The sequence below is a fragment of the Equus quagga genome, chromosome 10 (assembly GCF_021613505.1).
Source record: "Equus quagga isolate Etosha38 chromosome 10, UCLA_HA_Equagga_1.0, whole genome shotgun sequence".
NCBI lineage: Eukaryota > Metazoa > Chordata > Mammalia > Perissodactyla > Equidae > Equus > Equus quagga.
In genome coordinates this window covers 108,216,312-108,227,360 of record NC_060276.1, presented here as the reverse complement: position 1 = coordinate 108,227,360, position 11,049 = coordinate 108,216,312, and positions in this window count along the sequence as shown.

Below are 11,049 nucleotides of genomic sequence, written 5' to 3'. Positions count from 1 at the left end.
AGCTAGTATGGCATGTGAACTGTGCCTAGCGGTGATGGTCAAAATATTTAACAACAAGTGTAATAATATAGAGATGCAGATATAGAAATATAATATACTGAGATGGACATGGAGACATATTTGGAAATACTGATATGTATTAGGTAATATATTAATCAAAAATTAAATGTATATAAATCGTTTTCTGCCCTAACTAAATTCTATATGTTTGTATATATTATAAAACTGCTTATTAAATCATTCCACAAATAGTTCTAATAATTTCTAAATTATTTGTTCACTTTTAGAAAATCTCGGTGTGATTTTTTGTTTGAGATGGGCTGTTATTGCCAGATAATGCCCCAGAGTGAGCAGTGATTTGACATGGAGCAACATCAAATTCTTCTAACAACTATACCGTTAAATTGATAGTCATGAGGTAACTTGTAGTCTCGATTCATAGAGAATTCATCTTAATATCATATTGTTCATGGTGCTAATGCCTCTTTCAGCTTCTGCTGAACTTATGGCATGGACATTTGGAGATTTTCTGGCTCTTATAATTCTGTTTGAGAATTTTGTAGATTCAACATCTCTTTTATGTTCATGACATTTTATGACTAAGTCCTGAAAATCACTTATTGGAATTTTATATAAAATTAATTGTGTTAATTTAAAAAATTTTTTGTTCCCTTCAATCCAAAGAGATGCAAAACATCATTTGGTCAAACTTCAGGTCTCAGTAATATTTTTTTCCCTATATTTGTCAGTAAACAATAAATCCATTTTTAAGGCAAATGAATAGTGTTTCTTCTTGGAATTGATATTTGCTTCCTTTCAAAGAGTATGTCCTAAATCTTGATCTCTAATAATATCATCTACCTCTCTTTCATACTTTGATTTATTTTATTTTGTGTACTCAATAGCTTTTCCCTTTCATCTAATTAATCTGCCAGCTTTAATATAGAAATATTTCTTTCTTAGAGAGCTCAAGAAAGTTATTGACACCTCAGTCAGACTATCATTGACTTAAGCTGGATCTCTTTAAAATATTACATTTTCCAAATATTTAATTAATTCCATTTAATAATTTCCATTAAAGTGACTATCCAAGGCTAGATATCATCTCCAAACTGCTTTTGCAGCTTCTAGCCCTACAGACTTCCCCAGGAGATCCAAATATTCTCATTTTCATTACTTCAATTTCCAGATTTTCAGATGTTTATTTAATTCTTTCCGATGATTATTTTTGTATGGTAGCTTATTATAAAATTTATGGAGAAAGGATTTTAAGTGTTTTACTTCAGAAGTTGTTAAACTTCTGTAATGGGCCAGATGGTAAATATTTTAGGCTTTGCAAAACACACAGGGTCTGTAGTAACTATTCAACTCAGACTCAACTATACAATTCAAACAGTCATAGACAATATGTAAATGAATGGATGTGGCCAAGTTCCAATAAAACTTTATTTCAGACATGCTTAGAATGGGCACATCCAAGTGGAACTTTCCAGATGGGTTGACTCCATAGGTCTGGAGTTCAGGAGAGTGTTCTGGCAGGTGAATATCGATTTCAGAGGGGAGGTTCATCTAAATATGGGTGGTAGTTGAAATCTTGGGAATGAATGATCTATGGAGAAAGAACTGGGTAGGGAGAGGAAGAAAAAGAGAAAAGTGGACATGACGAGCGAGGAAGTAAAAGAAGAGGTGTGGAGAAGGGGGGAGAAGTGAGAGGAGGAGAGGTGAGGGAAAGACTGAAGATAGGACCTTGGAAAACAGTAATAACTAAGGAGAGAGGAGGCAACCATGAGGAGCCCATGAAGAAGACTGAGAGTAACCAAAGACTAGGAGGGACATGGGGAGAAGGTGGCATCACATAAGTCAAGGGAGGAGAGTTTGGAAAAGGAGGCAGTGGCCAGCACTATGATGTGAACTGGATGTTCACTGCTTTAGTGTGAGTGCTTGCAGGGACTTGGTGGGGGCTAAAGAAAAATGGCAGTGGTTTGAATGATGAAAGAGAGGTGAGAAGTGAGGATCATAATAAAGAAGCTGGACTGAAAGAGAAGGAAAAAAATTGGTCGTGACAAGATGAGAGAGAGAGTGAAAAGGAGGGATTGATTTGAAAGCGTTATATCCTAGATGAATAAAAGGCAGAGGAGATATGAGGGTTGCAAATGCAGGAGAATCGGGTAGCTGGAGTACTGGGAAGGGGGGGGGGGGGCGCCCCTGCCCAGGTAGATGCAAGGTGAACACCTCACAGAAATGGAGGGAAAACTATAAGGGTGGGAGCAGGGAGAGAATCTTTCTGACTTGTGAGGGTAGCATGAAAGAGAGGGCCTTCTATTTGGCTTCCGTATTCTCTGTGTTGTGTGAGGATGCCACACGCTGAAAGGAAAGAACATAAAGTGTGTTGTGAAAGTTTGAAAGAGTTGCTGTGGACAGTGGGAGAGGGAGGATGTGATCAGAGACTGGGACTGTGGAGTTGAAGATTTTAAGATTCTGGATAAGTGCCTCTAGTTCTCTCCAACTACTCTGCCCTGGCTTTACCAATATTGCCAAGCTGTGATGTCATCAAACAGAAAATTAAAACTATGTAGCCTATGTTTTGTGACTGAGATTTTTCCGGTTCCATTCCCTGCTGCTTCCTACACATGGCCGGTCATTTAGCATTGAGAGGCACCTCTCCCCAGTAATTCACACAATCCTAATTGGGGATAGGAAGAGTAAATAACCAAGCGGAGCCCCAATATTCCCCTCATCAACCTTCCAGCAACATGAGTCCCTAAACGATTCTGCTTGGGTTCTTTGTTAATAGAGTTCACACAATCCAGTTATCAGCCCTCGGAGTCCTTTCAGACTAGTCTCGGACCGTGACAGGATTCTCCACAGGCTCCCTGTGAGTGGTTCCCTTCATTGCAAAGATATTAAGCGGCTTTGAGGTCTGATTTCCAAAGTTACCAATCCATATAAGGCCCCTCAAGTGCTCACCCAGTCCCAACAGGCGTGAGCTCTCTCAGAGCTGTGTGATTCTTCCTCTTCCTCCTGGATGCTGCCTGGGCTTTTCTCCATCTACCAATACCTCTCTTTGCTGCTAAATGCACTCTCAGCACCACCACGAGGTGAGCTCCGCTGGACATGGTGCCCTCTGGCCAGTTCCACCGATGACATTCCCTTTAACAAGAGCTTCTCAACAGCAGCAGTCCCTCAAAGCTGGCAGTGCTGCACTGCCCCTGTGCACGTCTTCCATGGACTAGCATGCCTCCGCCCAGAGTCCTGGGGTCCTGGGGTGGGACCTAGCCCAGCAAAGCCAAGTGCAGCCTCACAGTCCGTGGCCTCCCAAATGCTCAGTCCTCTATTTGTGGGGTGTCTGTCCCCTCAATCTGTCTCCAGCAGTCTCCTAGCCTCTGGAAGCAGATGGAGCCATGGCTCTAGGCCCTTGGCAATGGAGTATCCATTCCTTCTGGTGAGCAGGCCTGCTATGTCACAGGCTATAGGCCCTCCAACCAGCCAGTTCCCTGGTTGCATTTTGCAGCATAGAATTGAAAAATGTCCCTCTGTGGGTTGTATCTACCAGTCAAGGCAGAGACCCAATGCCACTTCCTCCATGCTCGTGAGTAAATGGCATTTTTTCCTTTTCTAAACAGCCACAAAGTCTCAGCTGTGCTTTAAGTACATTCATTCATTTGTTCAATAAGTATTTATTGAGAATCTTTGGAGATCATGCTCTGTGCCAGTACCAGAACACAAGAATGAAACCACAAGTCTCCCACCTCATAGAACTTTGCGGAGTAACTGGGAAATATCTGTGTACATGAACAATTTCTTGATCAAACATTATTGTGTGGTAGGTAGTATAGTTGTCAAGAGTGTGAGCTCTGAAGTCAGACTTCTTGGATTTGAATCTCAGCTCTACCATGAACTGGCTGTGTGAACTTGAGCAGGTGCCTTAGTTTCCACATCTGTGAAATAAGATAGCAAAACTACTTACCTCACAGAGTCCAGGCTACTGAAAGTGTTTCGTAAATGGGTTCCTATTATTATTGTTGTTATGATTGTTTGAACGGTTACAAGTACAAAGGGAAGTTAGAGCACAGGAAGAGCGTTTAATCCTGTTGACTTTATATTAGAGTTCTTTATGTGTGTGTCTTATCTCCCCTACCAGATTCTCAGGTCCTCCAGGGCAGACGTATTTACACACTGCATTACATTTGACTCAGTTCCCGGCACTTCGTAAGTGCTCAATAAATATCTACTGGTTTCATGAAAATGGATTCACCCAGATCTGGGTCAGCCCCCAGGCCACTCCAATTTGGTGTAAAAGTAACTGAGCTGCCCTCTGCCTTCCAGACAAAATCCTGGGGGGCTACATGGGTCTGTGGTCAAAGGAAAGAGGCAAATGAAAATGAGGAAAACCTGCCTCACCCAGAGATGGCCGTTTTTATCCTGCACTTTACATTTATTTCCTCTCATGAAGACCATCTGGGGTTTGGCGTTTCTACTTCCATGATGTAAATGTATTTTCAAGGGTTGGTTACTTGGCTCTGGAGTTCACTGGGTGGACCTCAGCACTCAAAAATCTATCCTGGGAGCTGTTAGCATTTTCCCACTCCCTACCCCCTTCATAAACTAACTTAAAGAGAACAAAAAGATCAGTTTCAAGGTCCACAAATGCAAGCAACTTATTGTTTCCCTAAGAAAGCCACTTCTCTCTTCTTGAAGTAAATCATCATTGACCTATTATGGAATTTTCCAGAAATTCCTCAAATTTCTTAAATTGTGAGTCGTGTGTTCTGAAAAGAAAATATGTCATGCGGGTTTTAGTGTCAAATGGTTTCCAATTTGAAGTCCTGGCAAGTTTCTATTCTGGATTGAACCCTAGCTGGACTTTGAATTAATTCTAGTAAATGATGAAGAAGGGTAGCTTTCCTATTGCCAACTTCACTACAGTAAGTTAAGGCAAGCTGAGTTAATATGTTTTTCTTTCCCACCTTGGGGATCACATGCCTGACTAATACCTTCATTACTATAATTTCTAGTCTTCTGTAATCTCATTAGAGAAACGTTTTAAAAATACAGTTCCATAAAAGATAAGCAGAACACTGATCACAGATTCCTCAGATAAATTTGTATTATGGAGTAGAATTTTAAAAGGGGCATAGATTAAAAATGGGAATTAAATACAGGCAAGAATGCAATGTGTGCTCGTAGGTAGAGTGGCCTATTTTTGAAGGTGAAGGAATCACGGAATTTAGAGAAGAAAGTCAAATCAGAGATCTTCCCACGGAACTACTTACAGAGTGCCAAGTCTCATCAACAAATCCAGGACTGCTCGAGTATTTCCAGGGAGGAACAGGTGTCTGTACCTCAGACTGTTGATGCTCTACCTGTATTCCACTCCTGGATTCCTGTGATGCTCTTCCTGAGGGCATTTTTTGTTGGAGCACATTCGGCCTGCATGCAGGGCAAGCCTGGAGTGCTGGAGAGTTGGTATTTCTGGAAGCAGTTCTAAACCAACGGCGGATGGGGAATTGGTGAATAAGTCCTCCACCTTCCTGGTCCATTGCAGGGACAGCTCTGAGGCGTGCTCTCCTCTGTCTCCCAGATCTCCCCAGTGGGATTGACCTCCAGTTGCCCACACCAGTAACTGGCTTGCTAACACACCTACTACTGTCTTCCTTTCTTTCCCTTTCTCACTTTCTCTCTCCCCAACCAGTGTTTCCCTGGATCACCTCTCAAAGAAACTATTTGCACTTGAATCCTTCTCTCAGGATCTCCTTCTGAAAGGATCTCAAACTAAGATAACACCTAGTTCTGCAGCTCTAGTTGTGTCTTCCCCACTTCTGGATGATTTTGTATATCCACCAACTGGCCTCTGTCCTGCAATCTCTTTTCCTTCCTTTCTTACTACCCATTGCTTCCAGATCATTCTTCCTTCTAAAGCATTGCTTGGATGTGTCATTCTCCCTGCTCTAAATCCTTTACTAATACCCCACTTCCTAAGTGGGAACAAAAGTCCAAATGCATCTCTCATAATCTGGCCCATACCCCTCCCCAGCCTTTGACCCACAATGCCCTTGAATGTGTAGGGTGCTCCTGCTGACCTACCCTGCTCACACTTGCTAAATATTTGTAGAATCAAAAAGCTTAAAGGAAGGTGAGAAAAGTCAGCTGGGCATTGTACTTCTACCTTTATCCTACTTAAGAGAAGTTCAAAGTACTCTTTTGCACTTGTGAGTGTTCTGTAAATAGATTGGACAACAGTTTTTCCTTCCCTAGTTCTTTCATTCCAGGGATAGGGCTCTTATCAGTCCAATTAGAACAAAATTCCCTATGTGAATGTCCTCGTGTAGTTTCCTATACTGGAATTTAACTTTAATTCCAGGGGAGAATTAAACCACTGATCTTCCAATTGTTTTTCTATTTTGTTTAAGCCACAGTAGGTACTGTAATGATAAACGTTTCACAAATGCAGACAGAGGGAGGGAGACAGTGTGCTATGGTGGACTGAGCAACATAAGAGGGCTCAACTATAGCCTGGCTTTGCCCATAATTGGGCAGATATTGAACAAGTCATGTAACTTCTCTGAACCTCAGTTTCCTCATCTGTAAAGGAATGGGAATGTGTGTCTCTAAGATCCATTGTAGAGCTAACATGCTACTAACAAGCTACTATGATTTGAAGCTGTGGTTGCTGGGAATGAACAGGTGGGTAGATTTATAGGCTCAGAGACTAATCTAAATTTGTTCACGCATCCTATAATTTTAGTCAGTCCAAAAATCTGTTAATTGTTGAAGTCCATAAAAATGATCGATGAATGCTACTCATCAGGACATGAACTAAAGTCAGCCACAGTCTTTGCTTCCCCCAGAAACCCCTGCCTCTCCCCCTCCACCAGTACCTTCCCGACCTTCAGCCCGGATGACTATAACATGCCTAACTTGGTCCTGGCTTCCTCTTGAGAAAAATAAATATTAAATGTGAAATGAAAACCACACATGTAATAATGTTGGGATTAATGAGATGCTGAATTGTATTCTTACTTTGCTATTGTTGGCAAGTGTGGCATTCAGCTGAATTCAAAACTATGGAACTCTTTGTAAAACAGAAATTTTAGGCCTTCCACATCTGGGAGGCAGGCAGGCAGTACTGGCGTGCTGTGGTCTGGGGGTTCTGAGGAAGCCCTCACCTCCAGCCTCCATGCTCAACCAGTCACAAAGAAAAGAAGGGAGAGGAGAGGAGGGGAGAGGAGAGGAGGGGAAAGAATTATTCCCACTTACCTAGCTCTGGTGAAGGCTGCTGGGAAGGAATTATTCCCACTTACCTAGCTCTGGTGAAGGCTGCTGGGAAGGATTGTCCAGTAGACCATTATTGGTCATTAAAATGTAAACTCTCATTTAGTTCCAAGATTAACTAGTCCCCAAGCAGAGCTGAAAGATGATGCAAATTAAGCCTCACATGTGCAATTTCTCACGTATTCATTCTAATATCTTTTTGGGAAGGTATCATTACTCCCATTAGCTATATGAAGAAACTAAGTCTTAGAATAAGTGACCCACCAAGGTCACAGCGTTGGCAAGCCAGGGTTTAAACCGAGGCTTTCTGGCTAAAACTCCAGCAATCGATGCAGCCACCACTCATCCTACCCTTAGAAACACAGGAATGTATTCCAAAATGTGCCTTTTCTGCTGTCCTATGTGGCAAGTGGGAGTGAAAGTTGGTGAAAAGCAATTTGTATTATGTATCAAGGCCCTTTAAAATGTTTATACATTTGACTGTGTAATTCCACTTTTAGGAATCTTCCTGAAGAAATTCATGTAGATCCACATCTACCCGAGATGTGGGTGATTACCAGAGATTAATGCAAAAAGATGCTTCATACAGTAGAATTTATAATAACGAAATGCTCTAAAATCTCCTTACTAGGAGAATGGCTAAATCATTACAGGAGAGGCCCCAGTTAGGCAGAACAGAGACTGAAATATGTTGTTTGTTCCTACCGTTTGAGTATAGGTTTGAATTAACTGATACATATGGGCACTGAAGCAGAAAAAGCGTTAACTCAAGCCCACAGTCGGAGATTAGATATATAGAGACATATCAGGTAAACTCAGTAGGGAGGGAGAGGATGCCAAGAGAAGCCAGCTTGTAGGGAGGGACTATAGGCCCCTGAAAAATAATCTTAGAAAAGAAAGGATTTGTTGTTATAAAGTGGATTCAGCAACACAGCTTGAGATTCCAAGAGAAGCGACTACAGCAGGCTGCAATGCTGTAAGGGGGTTAATCTCCTGGAACAAATTCTACCCGCCCCAACATTCTACCCTATGGCTTATCAACCACCAGCTTTGGACCTTTTCTTGGTCTGCTGTCCTGATGACCACCTTGGCCTTTTGACTTCTCACTCATCTGCCCTTGGCTTGTTTTTGGACTACCCTCTTGACTTGGACCTCACCCTGCACTGCTGTCTCCCTATTTCCATTGGATACACACAAAGAAATATCTAGCAGCCGTGAAAAATAATGCTTAGGAAGAGTTTTAAGTGGAATGGGAATTGTGTTGGACATAATCTTCAGTAAGTAATGGATTAAAAAACCGCTTTGTATATATGGGATTATTTTCATTATAAAAATGCATTAAAAATATTGGAAAGAAATATGTTAAAGCCTTAAAGTGGGTAGTGGGGTTATGGGTGCTATATCTCATTTGTGTTTAACTTTTCATTTTCCATGAACAGGAAGGTATTATTTTATACTTACAAAAGGGAGGTATTAAAAATGTCCTCTTTTTCTCCCTCCAAAAAGGCAGGCAATGTACAAATCTATTAAATTTTGGTTGAAGAATAGATGGAATTGGCCGGAAAGTGGCTGAAGCAGCCCATCTGGTTTAACTGTATTGGATAAGAACCAGTTGATTGCTTAATTTGGCATGAGCCTGGGCCACTGGTCTTTAATGCAACCTCAGGGAAAGAAACGAGCTGTTCCATATCTGGAAAACTGAGATGGTACCATCCTGATATAGGTGGCCCAAAGGGAATAATTTTATATGATGTGGCAAGTTAATGTTTGCAAAGAAAATGTTCTTCTGTTCAAGTGTTCCCAAAAATAGCTTATTGAGGCTAGACAGCCTCCCTATCTAATTGCAAAAGAACTTTCAGTTCTCATTTATAATAAGTGAACCTTGAATCAAACATTGATCAACAAGCCAAATGCAATAATGAGGATATTTATTAGATATTAATATAAGTGAGCACATACATTTGTATTTCGAATTCAGAATTTACTACTTGAACCTTACCAACTTCTCTTTTCACTAAAGCAACCGTAATTTATTTGTAACATGCTTTATGCTCTCGTTTTTTTCTTTACTGTAAGAATCATTAGAACTAATATATTAAGTTTTGCACTGTTGCTTTGCACAAAGTTAAAATGATGCATATTTTTTCCTTCAGCTATTATTGTGATTATGGTTTAATTTTATACGCTTCCTCTTCTCTGACTAAATATAAGATTCACTGTACACCATAGGTACCTACAGAATCCATAAGAACTAAAGAATTTGAGACTCTCTAAACAGCATCTGCCGTTTTACGGCACCGCTTCCTGTCCCTGAATTTTTGCTTCCCTTCATTTCCCCATTCTTAATCTGTTTCATCTGCTATAGTTTGATTAACTGATTAAGAAAAACAAATTTTGTTTTTTTGAAATTTTTAAAAATTTTATTGAGGTCAAATTGGTTTATGATATCGTGTAATTTCAGGTGTACGTTATTATATATCAGTTTCTGTACAGACTGCATCGTGCTCACCACCAATAGTCTAGTTTTTATCCGTCACCATACACATGTGCCCCTTCACCCTTTTCACCCAACCTGCCACCCCCTTCCCCTCTGGTAACCACTAATCTGTTCTCCTTATCTATGTGTTTGTTTATCTTCCACATATGAGTGAAATCATACGGTGTTTGTCTTTCTCTGTCTGGCTTATTTCACTTTACATAATACCCTCAAGCTCCATCCATGTTGTTGCAAATGGGATGATTTTGTCTTTTTTATGGCTGAGTAGTATTCCATTGTGTATATACACATACATGTATACATATACATATATATGTGCATATACATATATATATATATCTCATATCTTCTTTATCCATTGATCAGTCAATGGGCACTTGGGTTCCTTCTACATCTTGGCTGTTGTGAATAATGCTGCAATGAACATAGAGGTGCATAAATCTCTTTGTATTGTTGATTACATGTTTGGATAAATACCCAGTAGTGAGATAGCCAGATTGTATGGTATTTCTATTTTGAATTTTTTGAGAAATCTCCATACTGTTTTCCATAGTGGCTGCAACAGTTTGCGTTGCCACCAGCAGTGCATGAGGGTTCCCTTTTCTCCATATCCTCTCCAACATTTGTTATTTTTTGTCTTGTTAATTATAGCCATTCTGACAGGAGTCAGGTGATATCTCATTGTAGTTTTGATTTGCATTTCCCTAATGATTAGTAATGTTGAACATTTTTTCATGTGCCTGTTGGCCATCTGTATATCTTCTTTGGAAAAATGTCTGTTCATATCCTCTGCCCATTTTTTGATCAGGCTGTTTGGGTTTTTTTGTTGAGTTGTAAGAGCTCTTTATATATTTTGGAAATTAACCCCTTGTCAGATACATGATTTGCAAATATTTTCTCCCAGTTGGTGAGTTGTCTTTTCATTTTGTTCATGGTTTCCTTTGCCTTGCAGAAGCTTTTTAGTCTGATGTAATCCCACTTGTTTATTTTTTCTTTTGTTTCCCTTGCCTGAGTAGACATGGTATTCGAAAAGATGCTGCTAAGACCAATGTCAAACAATGCACTGCCTATATTTTCTTCTAAGAGTTTTATGGTTTCAGGTCTTACATTCAAGTCTTTAATCCATTTTGAGCTAATTTTTGTGTATGGTGTAAGATAATGGTCTACTTTCATTCTTTTGCATGTGGCTGTCCAGTTTTCCCAACACCATTTATTGAACAGACTTTCCTTTCTCCATTGTATGTTCTTGACTCCTTCATTGAAGATTAGCTGTCCGTAGA